Here is a 16380-nt window from a genome sequence, read left to right as displayed (position 1 = left end):
ACTAAAAAAAAAAAAAAAAAAAAAAAAAGAACCCACAAATAGATGCCATGAATGCATAGAGAGGGAAAAGTGAAGGAAGGAACGCAAACAAAGTTGTTGTTGTTCATGTTACTGTTGTTGTTTTTAAGATTTAGGAGAAAATATGACAGAAAAAAATAGGATAAAATAGGCAGAGAGGGAAAGGATTAGGACCTAACAGCGCTGGGTGGGGAAAGACATATTTTGGAACAATGCTGGGAGTGTCTGACCACAGCAAACACTTTCAGGTGACTCCCCTTCAGGTTTCCTTCAGGAATTTGACAAAAGATCTGACTAAAAATAAGTAGACCATAAAACCTATCACCCACAAGGAACTGGTGTGGCCACAGACCACCCCTCATACAATGGAAACGAGCTAATCAGAAATGGACAACCCAGCACCTACAGTTATCCAGCCAATAAAGATAAAACCTGAGAAGGAATGAGGGGAAAGGGAGGGGTGGGGGTGGGGGCGACCAGTACCTTATAAAACAAGGACCCTTGCCTATTGTCAGGGTTCCCTCTCTGTAAAGAGAGCTCTCCTACTATTCTTCCTTTTTAATCTTACATTCTTTTTTTTTTTTTAATTTTTTCTAATGTTTATTTTTTACACAGAGAGAGAGAGACAGAGCATGAGCGGGGGAGGGGGAGAGAGAGAGGGAGACACAGAATCAGAAGCAGGCTCCAGGCTCTGAGCTGTCAGCACAGAGCCCAGCGTGGGGCTCGAACTCACAGACCGCGAGATCATGACCTGAGCCTAAGTTGGACGCTCAACTGACTGAGCCACCCAGGCGCCCCTAATTTTATATTCTAATAAACTTTTGCCTGCTGTTCATTTTGTGTCCACCTCTTGAGACAATGAATCCTGGGTATTGTGGTAAAAATCTTGCAACAAAAGTACTAGAAATAGCCAGAAAATAAAAGAGAGCTAATACAAATGTATTTGGAGAACTGTAAGATAACATCTAAGAAATGGGACAAATAAAACATTTAAAACCATAACTTGAGAAGTTTTCTAAAAAAAAAAAAGAAAAAGAAAAAGAAAAAAAAGGTTTCCTGAATTAAAAAGTGTTGGATCTATATATGTATCAAGGAGAAATGCTGCGTGATCAGGTCATGATCTTGCGGTTAGTGGGTTCAAGCGATGTGTCACGTTCAGTGCTGACAGCTCAGAGCCTGGAGCCTGGCAGATTCTGTGTCCCCCTCTCTCTCTCTGCCCCTCCCCACTCATGCTCTGTCTCTGTCTCTGTCTCTCTCTCTCTCTCAAAATAAAAATTTTAAATAAAAAGGAAAAATGCTATATTAACCTATAAATGATATATTTTATTAGACATACCTTAGTAAAATTATTGAATTTCAAATATAAGGAAAAAATTCTTTAGGTAGTCATGAACAATGAAAATCAGATTGGCACCCATTTTCCAAGCAGCAATATTTTGTGGTAGAAAACACTGGCGCAATGTCTTGAAGATACTCAATGAAAGAAAATAAGGAACTAAGGATTTACATCTAGTTAAATTGTTCCTCAAACGTAAAGGCCACAGATGAAGAGATGTAAAGGCTCTTTCTGAAGAAGGTACTAGGGAAGGATCCAAGCAAGTGGACGGCAGAAGGTCCAGCATAAAGCTGACAGGTAAGCACTGAACATACTCAACTGTGGAACAAAGACCAAAAGACAGGGGTAAGGCTGACCAAGTAGTATGTACCTTCCAAAATGTCCTGACAATGTGTAAATAATCCATACAGAGAGCAAAAATGCGAGGGGAAAGAAAAGCATACAAGGAAAGGAGAGCAGATATAAGGTATGAACCTTCCAGCGATACCTCTTAAGATACCCAATGAAAGAAAATGTGAGCTAAGGATATCTCCTGAAGGTGATAAGCCTTGTCATAGTAGTTTAATTGTCCTTAAGAATATACAGACTCAAATTAGATAAAACTATCACGTTCTGTCTTTTTAATACAAAAGATAAAAATAAGACAAAAAATAAAATTGAACAGTAGGGGAGAGGAAGAACAGAGGAGAGGTAGCAGTAATAAGCGATTTTAAGTCCTGGTTCTCATAGGAAGTCAGGATCTAAACAGAGAGAAGATTAAGGGCATTAGCAGAAAAGTAATAATTAGAATAAAAATGAAAAGTACTCCTAATTATCATCAGATATTAAGACATATTGTACAGTCACTATAATTAAAACAGTGTGTGGTAGAGGGGCACCTGGGTGGCTGAGTCAGTTAAGCGTCCATCTCGATTTCGGCTCAGGTCATGATCCCATGGTTAGTGAGTTCCAGCCCTGCATGGGGCTCTGTGCTCACAGCATGGAGTCTTCTTGGGATTCTCTTTCCCTCTCTCTCTCTACCCTTCCCCTTCTCTCTCAAAAATAAATTAATTAATTAAAAAAAAACACTGCTCATTTTGTGTCCACCTCTTGAGACAACGAATCCTGGGTATTGTGGTAAAAATCCTGCAACAAAAGTACTAGAAATAGCCAGAAAATAAAAGAGAGCTAATACAAATGCATTTGGAGAACTGTAAGATAACATCTAAGAAATGGAACAAATAAAACATTTAAAACCATAACTCGAGAAGTTTTCTGAAAAAAAAAAAGAAAAAGAAAAAGAAAAAAAAAGGTTTCCTGAATTTAAAAAGTGTTAGTACAAATAGAACAAAAAAGAAAGTATGTAATAGACTCAAGTGTATATGGAAATCCAGTATCTGATAAAGGTGGCATCTCAAATTACTGAAGAAAAAGATGAACTATAATAAATAGTGTTAGGACAACTAGACATCAATTAGGAAAATAAAATTAAGTCAGATGAATACTTAATACCACGATAAATTCCAGATAAACCAAAGTTTAAATGTTATGAACTGAAAAACGTACTAAAAGAAAACATGGGAGAATTGCCTTATCACCTGAGCAGAGGAAAACCTTACTAATTCAAAATCTAGAAGCACTGAGATAAAACATTGAGATATCCAATCATGATCACATTTCCTTAAACTATTGGCATTGACACAACACAAGCTCAAAGCTAAAGGTAAAAGACAAATGGTAAACTGAGAAAATATATTTGCATGTAAGTGGCTAATATGCTTAATATATTAAGAGTTCTTACTGAGAAGAAACTAACAACCTGATAGAAAAGCAGCAAAACATATCAGCCGCCATTCCCAAAGGAAGAAATGAAGATGGTGCCTAAATATATGAAAAGATGCCCAAACTTACTCTTATTCAGGAAATGCAAATGAAAACTACAATGAGTTTTCATACAATTTCTCATCTATCAGACTGGCAAACATCCCAAAGTCTGACAACGTACTCTATTGGCAAGGTTCTGGCAAACAGCTGATGAGAATACAAAATGGTACAACTCCCAGGGAATGGAATTTGACAAGATCTTAAAAAAAAAAATGCTACCAATCTATCTAGAAATTTCACTTCTAGGAATCTACCTCCAAAACATTCCAGCAAAAATAAAAAATGACTTATATGAAGAAAATAAAAAATGACTTATGTGACTAATATAACTCTGTATGTTAACTAACTGGAATCAAATTTAAAACTTAAAAAAATGACTTGTATGAAAAGTATATTTTTTCAATGGCAAGATATGGAACAGTATACATAGTAGGATAACATTTGGATTAAAAAAAGGAGATTATTAATATATATGTAATTTTGTTATATTTGCAAAAAGAGAAACTAATAAAAATGGTTATCACTAGAACAGTGATTCTCACATATTACATAGCATTCACCTGCACAGACTGACTCCCAAGGTTTCTGATTTAGAAGTTCGGAGATGGGGCCCAAGAATTTGTATTTTTTTTTCAACGTTTATTTATTTTGGGGACAGGGAGAGACAGAGCATGAACGGGCGAAGGGCAGAGAGAGAGGGAGACACAGAATCGGAAACAGGCTCCAGGTCTGAGCCATCAGCCCAGAGCCCGACATGGGGCTCGAACTCACGGACCGTGAGATCATGACCTGGCTGAAGTCGGACGCTTAACCGACTGCGCCACCCAGGAGCCCCAAGAATTTGTATTTCTAACAAGTTCTCAAGTGATGCTGAAGCAGCTGGTCTGGAGACCATACTCTGCCTCCGATTTAAAACAAATGAAAACAATCAAACCTGTCAATACATCCAAATAATGACACTGTAACACAAACAATAGATTTATTTCAAGTGGTTTTTGAGTACTTTGTAATCTTAAGTGTAATGTGTTCTAATTAAAAACAGAGCTTTAGGGGTGCCTGGGTGACTCAGTCGGTAGAGCATCCAACTCTTGATTTCGGCTCAGGTCATGATCTCACAGTTCACGAGATAAAGCCCCATGTTGGGCTCTGCATTGATGGCACAGAACCTGCATGGGATTCTCTCTCTCTTCTCTCTCTGTCCCTCCCCAACTCACTCACCTGCACGCGCTCCCTCCCTCTCTCTCAAAATAAAAATATATACATTTTTTTAAATCAATAGAGCTTCAAATAAGTCTTGAACTTAATTCAGTAACTATTAGTTTTAGTATTATTAATTTGGAACTAGTACACACACAAATGCACACATTTATGCATGAAGATAAATTAAAATAGTTCAATGTTGCTAAGAACCAAAATTATTAGTGTAAGAGAAAAGAATTTAAAGTTAAAACAGCTAAATGAAAATTCTATGCTGTTAAATTTGAATTGAATATCAATATTAAATATCAGTATTATTTCATTATTTTTCTTTTAAAAATATGTATTCCTTAGCTTTACAACTGCAAAGATCTAGAGGACAGTGACCACCCAAAAACAAGAGAGCCCCAGTGCCCAAATTCTGGTCCCTAAGCAGCATTTTCCACTAAAAGGGACCAGGGGTCTGTGACAGAATTCTGATTCTCTATGTGGGGAATAAAATGCATTAAATGAGTTTGTGGTGAGTTATGTCAGAAAGCAAGGAAGCAATCAAAGATTGATAGGACATGTCAGAAACAAATATAAACAAGCAGGAACAAATATAAGAATCCCACTGGAAAAAATATGCAAGCAATGAAAAAAAATAGTAACTGAAATTAATTAATTAGAATTCATGAGTTCATTCCAACACTTAAAAATAAAAAACCCCAATACACACAGATACAAAAACCTAGTTGGTCACCGTTGGGTTTAGAATATTCCTTACTTTGAAAATTGGCAGAAGAAAAGAATTAGGCATTTAACCTGCCTTCTCTGCTCAACCCAATAACTAAATAGCCCTAGTCAATAAAGTAAAATTCTTCTCCACAGAAAAAATCCAGTTAATGAAAGTGAAAAAAAGAAAAAGAAAATTAGAAAATCGCCGTTTTACCTGATGAAATGATTCCAGCAACTTTCATCAGTAGATGAAATTGCTAGAGGAAAAGTTGATGGGTAATTGTATCATGTTAGCATCACATAAGTGTGATGACTAGACACTAACACTATGTACTTTCTATGAAGGAGCCAACACCACAAATGTTTGCCAATAGAGTTGAACCTGAATCTCATCAAACACTGAGCATTCAGTTAACAAGAAATACAAGGGGTAGACCAACAAGTTAAATGTCACCAACAGGAAGTACAGAGACAAATCCAGAATATGAAACATTCTACAGGACAAATAACACAATTTTTTCAATAAATCAACAATACAGAGGATGTGAAACTAGATCAAGAGATTTAACCAAATGCAGAGTGTGTGGTACCTTGTGTGAACCAATCAAGTGTAAAAAGATATTTTTGAAATATTTGGAGAATTATAAATATATTAGACTTTGTGAAGAATTGCTAATTTTGTTAAGGTGATAATGGTTTCATTATTTTTTAAAGTCCATTTTAAAACAGCACATACTAATATATGTCAGAATAAAATAATACAATGTTCAGGATTTGTTTTCAAATATTTCAGCAAGGGGCACCTGGGTGGCTTAGTGAGTTAAGCATCCAACTTCAGCTCAGGTCATGATCTCATGGTTTGTGAATTCAAGCCCCACATCAGGCTCTCTGCTCTCAGCTCAGAACCTGCTTTGGCTCCTCTGTCTCCCTCTCTCTCTTCCCCTCCCCCCCACCTCAAAAATAAATAAACATTAAAAGGTAAATATTTCAGCAAAAAAGAAGAGTGGATGAAACCAGTGATGCAAAATGTTTATGGCTATTGAATCTAGCATATGGGTATTCATTATACCTTTGTTTCTATTTTTATATATTTAAAACTCCAAAATATATTTGACATAGTGGAATTGAAAAAGTGAAATTTGCCCAAAGAATTCTGTTAATTTTTTTAAAGTATTTCATGTTGGAAGGATCTAGATTACTGATAATTACTGCTTTCTCATCATTTAAGAATTTAATCTAAATCCAATGTAATAGAAAATGTCCTAGAGGGGCACCTGGGTGGTTCAGTAGGTTAAGCATCCAACTTCAGCTCAAGTCATGATCTTACAGTTCATGAGTCTGAGCCCTGCATTGGGCTCTGGGATGACAGCTCAGAGCCTGAAGCCTATTTCAGATTCTGTGTCTCCCTCTCTCTCTCTGCTCCTCCCCCACTTGCATTCTGTGTCTCTCAAAAATAAATAAACACTTAAAAAAAAAAAAAAGAAAAAAAATGTCCTTGAATAAAAGTCCAGTGGGAAACCTAGGGCCAGTCTCTGACATTAATCTTTTGAATTTGGACAGGTCATTTAATCTTTTCAGATCTTGTGATATGCAAATTTAGGAAATTAGGCCAGATGACTTTAAGTCATATTTTACCTCCAATCACCAGAAAGTAACACAAATGTACCCTTTCGGGTAAGCAGAGGGCACAGAATTAGGTAACCAAAAAATCATGAAAGAGCAATTAACTGGAATAACTTCCTTGAGTCCCCTATGTGAAATGAGTGGATTAGATTACATTTTTTCCAAGATGTCTCCTAGTTTTAAAATTCTATGAAATGCAATAGCTGTAGTCATAATCCAGACAAAAAAATAAAATAAAAAAATAAGAATTTTATAGCAAATCCTAGTTGCTGATGTTAGTACTCAGTTTCAGCAAGGCTGTTGTTTCTGTACTTCATGCTTATTTACCAATAGGATAGGAAAACAAGAATTGACCAATTGGTTTCTAACTTTCTTATCTGTATATCAAAGAAAGAGCCTATTAATGATGGAGAGGGAGCAAGTTAAGTTTTCTAGTGTAGTATTGCAACATCTCAAGAGACATCTAGTGTTGCAACCCCAGATGAGCATCCTTTAACATGGTCTCTCCCAGCAAAACAAGTTAGGACTAAGACAACGATTGATACTGAGTTGGAGAGTGTAGAGTGTCAGCACTCTAAACAGAAGATAAGAATTTTAAGCAATCTTGGTAAATGATTATATCTCAAAATATTACATTTGATGAGTTGCCATAGTAGGTAAAAGGGCTGAGGGGAAGCTGTTGGCCATGACTGAGACTGATGACTCAAAGTTAAAGGAGACACTGTTCTCTGAACCCTGGGGATGAGAACATTCTCGTAAGGACTACTGCTTTCTAAGGTGGAATGGACAGTCTCAAGAGACAGTGAACTTATTGCTACCAAAGGCTGTTTCACCAGAGGCCAGCATGCATTTTATCCACTTTTTTAAGTTTATTTATTTATTTTGAGAGAGAGACAGTACAAGTTGGAGAGGGGCAGAGACAGAGAGAGAGAGAGAGAGAGAGAGAGAGAGAGAGAGAATCCCAAGCAGGCTCCACACTGCCAGTGCAGAACCTAATCTGTGGCTCGAACCCAAAAAGCCGTCAAAGTCGTCAAAGCCATGAGATCATAACCTGAGCCAAACCAAGCGTCAACGCTTAACTGACTGAGCCACCAAGGAGCCCCCTTTTTTTTTTCCACTTTTTTTTTAGTTTATTTTAGTGTGCATTTTATAAAGTGATTTCAAGCATCAAATATGTCATAATTTATAAAATGTGTAAATTTTTAAAAAGTGGAGGTGGGGCGTAAAGAAACTACTCTATCAAATTTTTAAGTATGTTATGATTCTGCAACAGAAGTATAATGTAGAGATCTATACTACCAGTAATCACTGGTTCTTTTTTTTCATTTGAGAAAATTCCAACTCCCAGTTAATGGATTCCTCATTGGAAATTCTAATTTGTCTATTCTATTTATAAAATAAGGAAAATGGTTATAAATATTTGTTAAATGAATGAATAATGTGAAATTTAGGAGGGAAAAATCAATTCATGCAATCATTCAAGAAAGAGTTTTTGAAAGTCATCTATGCACCAGAAAGTGGTAAATCCCTTGTTTTCATGGAGTTTATATTCTAGCTGGAGGAATCAGTTAGCAAACGATTTTTAAAATTACATGTCAGATGAGTATTGTGCTGTACACCTGAAACTAATAACATTATATGTCAGTTACGCCTCAATAAAAAAATACATCAAGTGATAACTTTTATGAAGAAAAGTAAGTGAATAAGGACAATAGGGCAGCTATTTTCGATGGGGTTTCCAGGAAAGCATGTGTCATAAGGTAACACCTGGGCAGAAGTCTGAAGGAATTTGAGGGAGATGACCACATGGATATCTGAGGGGAAGGGCCAGGAAGATGGAAGAGCATGCACAAAGACCCTGAGGCAGGACAGTGTTTGGTGCTCAAGGAAGGACAAGGAAGCAAGTGTTGCAGGAGTAGAATGAACCTGAAGAAAAGCAGGTGGCAACAGCTCAGACAGATAACAGGGTCACTCCGCAAGCCTGGGAAGCCAGAGCAAAGACTTGGGCTCTTTTTTTTTTTAATATTTGTTTATTTTTGAAAGAGAGACAGACAGATAGACCATGAGGGGGAGGAGCAGAGAGAGAGGGAGACACAGAATCCGAAGCAGGCTCCAGGCTCTGAGCTGTCAGCACAGAGCCTGACGCGGGGCTCGAACTCACAGACTGCGAGATCATGACCTAAGCTGACATTAGACTCTTAACCGACTGAACCACCCAGGTACCCCAAGATTTGGCTCTTTAGTCTCTCTGAAAAGGAAGTCATTTAAAAGGAAGAGCGGCATGTTTCCAAAGGATCTCTCACTTTGCTAAGTGTGCAGTAGACCATGAAGGGCCAAGGGAATAGAGGAGAAATTAGAAGATAATAACCCAGGAATGAGATTATGGTTTGGACTGGAGGCGTTGCTGGGAATATCATGAGGCTTGGTCAGATGTGGGAGAAACAGGTTTGCAGGGAGGAAATTTCATTCTGAACATGTCAAATGAGAAAGGCCCATCAGTCATACAGGTGGAAATGTCAGGTGGACAGGTGGACAGACATGTCTGAGAACCAACTGGAGATGTAAACTTAGAAGCCTTTCACATACAGGTTTTTAAAGCCACGGGATTGAAGGAATCACCTGAGATGTGAGTGAGACAAAATCAGGTCTAATGACTGAGACATGGTACATCCTAACCTTAGAGTGTGGGAAGATGATGAAGATCCAGCAAAGGATATTGAGGTAGGCAGAGAATCTAAAAAGAGTGGAGACCTGGAGGCCACATGAAAAAATGTGCCCAGCAGGAGGAAGTGATGACCATGTTAAGCACTTCTGATGTGCCCAATATGATAAAGCTGATAATTGGATTTGGCAACATGGAAATCATTTGTGACCCTAAAAACCCTAACTCTGGACCTCTGAGAATATTTTACACATAGTGTGTTTAAAAAATATTTGTTGAATACATGAAAAGATATAGCTGTACACCATAATTCTGAAGTTTTATAGAATTCTGTCATTGAGCCACTTAAAAATATAAAAAGTTATTGCTCTGATTTAGCATAACAAAAGTACAAAAGAAATAAACTCTATGCAAACAGGTTGCCCAAATGCTAGAGATACGCCAGAGAAATTCTCTGCATATGATTTAAACTAAATTTTAATGCTGACTGTTGTATTTAGATGAATAATTTTTTTTCATTAAAAATAAATAAAAGCACAACTCACTAGACAGCCTGCGGGAGGAGATAGTAATGGATGTGATTAACATAAAAACAGTAGCTTCTAAAAGACAGCTACAGAAAGAAGTATCCTGCCTCCAGGGTGACCAATCAACCAGAGACCTCAGGGTAGACTTTCCAAACACTTGCTTAGAAACTGGCGTATTTTCCCAGATCTATTCCTGCGGTTTTAATTAAGCTAAAGAACATATCAGTTTTTATACTTGGTATAAGCTGTTGCATTTCCAACTGCTCTCAAGGTTTATAAATAACATGTGCATCAAGGGTAGAAGACATTGAAGTGTTATGCCTTACTTTATGTCATTTCATTCTGTGAAGAGGTTTAACACCAACACTAAGATGATGTGGGAAATAGGAGACACAGAGTACCGAGTACAAAATACTGGACCTGAAAACCTGTGATGATTTTTCTGAGATATCTTCACATTTGACAAAGTATACTAAGTACTCAGAAACTAGGAATTAATATTTCAGCACTATCGATCAACTAACAAAGTATTTGAAAAACATACTGTAGGGGATACAAAGAAATATAAGAAATGATCAACTGATAATCACCTCATTTACAACTAACCAATTGTACAGCTGACATTTGTGTCAGGAATTTGAATTTAACTAACACCTTCTGAACATCTTATATAGGCCAGAAATGAGAACAAAAATGCATTAAGACTTCCTGCTTCACGCATTTTACGAAGTAATAATTATTTGTTTCCTCACTCCAAGGTAAGAGCAGATTAGTTGAAAGTTAAGGTGAAGGGAAGTTCAACAATTAGGCAGCAAGCCCATTGTGAGGGTTAGGAAAGGCCTCTCATGATACCCTGGAGAAAGGACATGACAGCAGCATTAGGTTTTGTGATCTACAGACTTAAGAAAATAAAGGGAAATGCAATGCATAAGGAATAATTAGGTTAATTTAAATATAGACTCAGTGTTACAATTATTCATAATTACTGGGAAATTAATGTTAATTTTGTCATCTGGGACAATGATACTGTGTTTATATAGAAAATATTCTTCTCATTTAGAGATGTCATATGACATATTTGGGGGCAAAACATCATGATTTTATTAATTTAAATCACTTGAGAAAATTAAAACACAAGAAGTGAAATGCAAGGGTATCAGATACTTTTGCCTATTATAAATGTCTGCTGTGCATCTTCGATCCATAAAATTGGAGATACTTTTGTCTCTGTCTCCCCAAGCAACATATATTGATCTGAGAACCACTGTTCTGAGAATCCAGTTACAGGTCATTTGAAGATTAAATGTGTTTTTAGGCTTCTAATCACACTGAGAGAATATGTCACATATGCAGATTTTTCTCTTGTACTCAATATTAGTTGTTTTCTTTTAAGTTTTTTTAAGTTTAAGTAATCTCTACACCCAATGTGAGGCTTGAACTCACAACCCTGAGATCAAGAGTCACATGCTCTTCCAACTGAGCCAGTCAGGTGCCCCTCACTATTCACTTTTATGATGAAATATACCTCACATTAGAAAACATATTTAACTTTTACATACAACTTAAAAATATACACCTGGAATGAGTCTGAATCTATATATTAATTTGGGGGAAAATTGACTTTTTTTTATTTGGAATCTTCCTACTCTTGAACATTGTATGGGTCCCCTTTACATTTATATTTAGGTCTTGCTTTAGTATCTTCTTATAATGTTTTATAATTCTCTCTACAAAATGGTGTTACACTTCATTTGTTAAATTTATTTCTAGGTATGTTATTTTGCTGACATTGTTGGGAATAATTTTTATTTTTTAATTTTCTATTTGATGCCAACATATAAATACCAATCTACACACAGATGTAGATCTGTTCATTCATCCAATGTATTATGTTGATCTCATATCTGGGAACCAGGCTAAGCTCTACTATTATATTTAGATTCTTTTGAATTTCTACATAAATGATCATAGAATTTGTGAATCTATCTAACTCTTTCCCTTTCTGGTCTTACTGCATTGGCTAACGTCTTTAATGCAATGTTAAAAAAAAAATAAAGTGGTAGCAGCAAGAATTATTTCCTGGTTTTTAATTTCAGACAGAAATGTTTTCTAAAGTATATACAATAAGTATTTTTTTTAATCTGTTGTATTTCACTTTCTTTAGATATCCTTATAGGTTAAGGAAGTTACTATCTATATCTAGTGTTAGAGCCTGCAACATAAATTAATTAAATTATAGTGACTGTATCATTGTTCTCATAATCTTCTATACCACTATGGTGACTTACATTAATAATATTGCATTCCTGGAATACTCCAACTTGGTCAGATTGTATTATTTCTGCTATACCTTGCTAGATTTGATTTGCTAATAAAATATTTACTAATATTTTACTAGTACTGAGGGCATGCATGAAATTGGTCTAATGTTCCTTTCTCATATTATCTTTATCCAGTTTTGATTCCAAAATTATATCAGTCTCATCAAATGAGGTAGAGAATGTTTTCTTTTTATATCTATAAGTAGATGTAAGATTGGAATTTGCTGCTCCTGATATGTTTGTAGAACTTGCGGATTCGGCGGCAAGATGGCGGCTTAGGAGGACGCTGGGCTCACCTTACGTCCTGCTGATCACTTAGATTCCATCTACACCTGCCTAAATAACCCAGAAAACCGCCAGAGGATTAGCAGAACAGAGTCGCCGGAGCCAAACGCAGACAAGAGGCCCACGGAAGAGGATAGGAAGGGCGGCGAGGCGGTGCGCGCTCCACGGACTGGTGGGAGGGAGCCGGGGCGGAGGGGCGGCTCGCCGGCCAAGCAGAGCCCCCGAGTCGGGCTTGCAAAAGCGGAGGGGCCGGGCGGACTGTGTTCCGACAGCAAGCGCGACTTAGCGTCTGGGAGGTCAGAAATTAACAGCTCTGCTCGGAAAGCGGGAAGGCTGGAGGACAAAGGGAGGGAGAGCTGCTGAGCCCCCTGACAACAGAGCTCAGTTTGGTGGGGAACAAAGGCGCTCGCCAGCGCCATTTCCCCCGCCCATCCCCCAGCCGAAATCCCAAAGCGAACCGGTTCCTGCCAGGGAACTTGCTCGCTCCGCGCAAACACCCAACTCTGCGCTTAGGCGGAGCCAAACCTCCGGCAGCGGATCTGACTCCCTCCCGCTGCCACAGGGCCCCTCCTGAAGTGGATCACCTAAGGAGAAGCGATCTAAGCCTGCCCCTCCTGCCCCCGAGCACCTTGCCTACCCACCCCAGCTAATACGCCAGATCCCCAGCATCACAAGCCTGGCAGGGTGCAAGTAGCCCAGACGAGCCACACCACTCCACAGTGAATCCCGCCCCTAGGAGAGGGGAAGAGAAGGCACACACCAGTCTGACTGTGGCCCCAGCGGTGGGCTGGGGGCAGACATCAGGTCTGACTGCGGCCCCGCCCACCAACTCCAGGTATACACCACAGCACAGGGGAAGTGCCCTGCAGGTCCTCACCACGCCAGGGACTATCCAAAATGACCAAGCGGAAGAACTCCCCTCAGAAGAATCTCCAGGAAATAACAACAGCTAATGAGCTGATCAAAAAGGATTTAAATAATATAACAGAAAGTGAATTTAGAATAATAGTCATAAAATTAATCGCTGGGCTTGAAAACAGTATACAGGACAGCAGAGAATCTCTTGCTACAGAGATCAAGGGACTAAGGAACAGTCACGAGGAGCTGAAAAACGCTTTAAACGAAATGCATAACAAAATGGAAACCACCACAGCTCGGCTTGAAGAGGCAGAGGAGAGAATAGGTGAACTAGAAGATAAAGTTATGGAAAAAGAGGAAGCTGAGAAAAAGAGAGATAAAAAAATCCAGGAGTATGAGGGGAAAATTAGAGAATTAAGTGATACACTAAAAAGAAATAATATACGCATAATTGGTATCCCAGAGGAGGAAGAGAGAGGGAAAGGTGCTGAAGGGGTACTTGAAGAAATCATAGCTGAGAACTTCCCTGAACTGGGGAAGGAAAAAGGCATTGAAATCCAAGAGGCACAGAGAACTCCCTTCAGACGTAACTTGAATCGATCTTCTGCACGACATATCATAGTGAAACTGGCAAAATACAAGGATAAAGAGAAAATTCTGAAAGCAGCAAGGGGTAAACGTGCCCTCACATATAAAGGGAGACCTATAAGACTCGTGACTGATCTCTCTTTTGAAACTTGGCAGGCCAGAAAGAATTGGCACGAGATTTTCAGGGTGCTAGACAGAAAAAATATGCAGCCAAGAATCCTTTATCCAGCAAGTCTGTCATTTAGAATAGAAGGAGAGATAAAGGTCTTCCCAAACAAACAAAAACTGAAGGAATTTGTCACCACTAAACCAGCCCTACAAGAGATCCTAAGGGGGACCCTGTGAGACAAAGTCCCAGAGACATCACTATAAGCATAAAACATACAGACATCACAATGACTCTAAACCCGTATCTTTCTATAATAACACTGAATGTAAATGGATTAAATGCGCCAACCAAAAGACATAGGGTATCAGAATGGATAAAAAAACAAGACCCATCTATTTGCTGTCTACAAGAGACTCATTTTAGACCTGAGGACACCTTTAGATTGAGAGTGAGGGGATGGAGAACTATTTATCATGCGACTGGAAGCCAAAAGAAAGCTGGAGTAGCCATACTTATATCAGACAAACTAGACTTTAAATTAAAGGCTGTAACAAGAGATGAAGAAGGACATTATATAATAGTTACAGGGTCTATCCATCAGGAAGAGCTAACAATTATCAATGTCTATGCACCGAATACCGGAGCCCCCAAATATATAAAACAATTACTCATAAACATAAGCAACCTTATTGATAAGAATGTGGTAATTGCAGGGGACTTTAATACACCACTTACAGAAATGGATAGATCATCTAGACACACGGTCAATAAAGAAACAAGGGCCCTGAATGAGACATTGGATGAGATGGACTTGACAGATATATTTAGAACTCTGCATCCCAAAGCAACAGAATATACTTTCTTCTCGAGTGCACATGGAACATTCTCCAAGATAGATCATATACTGGGTCACAAAACAGCCCTTCATAAGTTTACAAGAATTGAAATTATACCATGCTTACTTTCAGACCACAATGCCATGAAGCTTGAAATCAACCACAGAAAAAAGTCTGGAAAACCTCCAAAAGCATGGAGGTTAAAGAACACCCTACTAACGAATGAGTGGGTCAACCAGGCAATTAGAGAAGAAATTAAAAAATATATGGAAACAAACGAAAATGAAAATACAACAATCCAAACGCTTTGGGACGCAGCAAAGGCAGTCCTGAGAGGAAAATACATTGCAATCCAGGCCTATCTCAAGAAACAAGAAAAATCCCAAATACAAAATCTAACAGCACACCTAAAGGAACTAGAAGCAGAACAGCAAAGGCAGCCTAAGCCCAGCAGAAGAAGAGAAATAATAAAGATCAGAGCAGAAATAAACAATATAGAAACTAAAAAAACTGTAGAGCAGATCAACGAAACCAAGAGTTGGTTTTTTGAAAAAATAAACAAAATTGACAAACCTCTAGCCAGGCTTCTCAAAAAGAAAAGGGAGATGACCCAAATAGATAAAATCATGAATGAAAATGGAATTATTACAACCAATCCCTCAGAGATACAAACAATTATCAGGGAATACTATGAAAACTTATATGCCAACAAATTGGACAACCTGGAAGAAATGGACGAATTCCTGAACACCCACACGCTTCCAAAACTCAATCAGGAGGAAATAGAAAGCTTGAACAGACCCATAACCAGCGAAGAAATTGAATCGGTTATCAAAAATCTCCCAACAAATAAGAGTCCAGGACCAGATGGCTTCCCAGGGGAGTTCTACCAGACGTTTAAAGCAGAGATAATACCTATCCTTCTCAAGCTATTCCAAGAAATAGAAAGGGAAGGAAAACTTCCAGACTCATTCTATGAAGCCAGTATTACTTTGATTCCTAAACCAGACAGAGACCCAGTAAAAAAAGAGAACTACAGGCCAATATCCCTGATGAATATGGATGCAAAAATTCTCAATAAGATACTAGCAAATCGAATTCAACGGCATATAAAAAGAATTATTCACCATGATCAAGTGGGATTCATTCCTGGGATGCAGGGCTGGTTCAACATTCGCAAATCAATCAACGTGATACATCACATTAACAAAAAAAGAGAGAAGAACCATATGATCCTGTCAATCGATGCAGAAAAGGCCTTCGACAAAATCCAGCACCCTTTCTTAATAAAAACCCTTGAGAAAGTCGGGATAGAAGGAACATACTTAAAGATCATAAAAGCCATTTATGAAAAGCCCACAGCTAACATCATCCTCAACGGGGAAAAACTGAAAGCTTTTTCCCTGAGATCAGGAACACGACAAGGATGCCCACTCTCAC

Source organism: Prionailurus bengalensis, chromosome A2, assembly GCF_016509475.1.
Source record: "Prionailurus bengalensis isolate Pbe53 chromosome A2, Fcat_Pben_1.1_paternal_pri, whole genome shotgun sequence".
Taxonomy (NCBI): domain Eukaryota; kingdom Metazoa; phylum Chordata; class Mammalia; order Carnivora; family Felidae; genus Prionailurus; species Prionailurus bengalensis.
Note: the sequence above shows the minus strand (reverse complement) of the source record.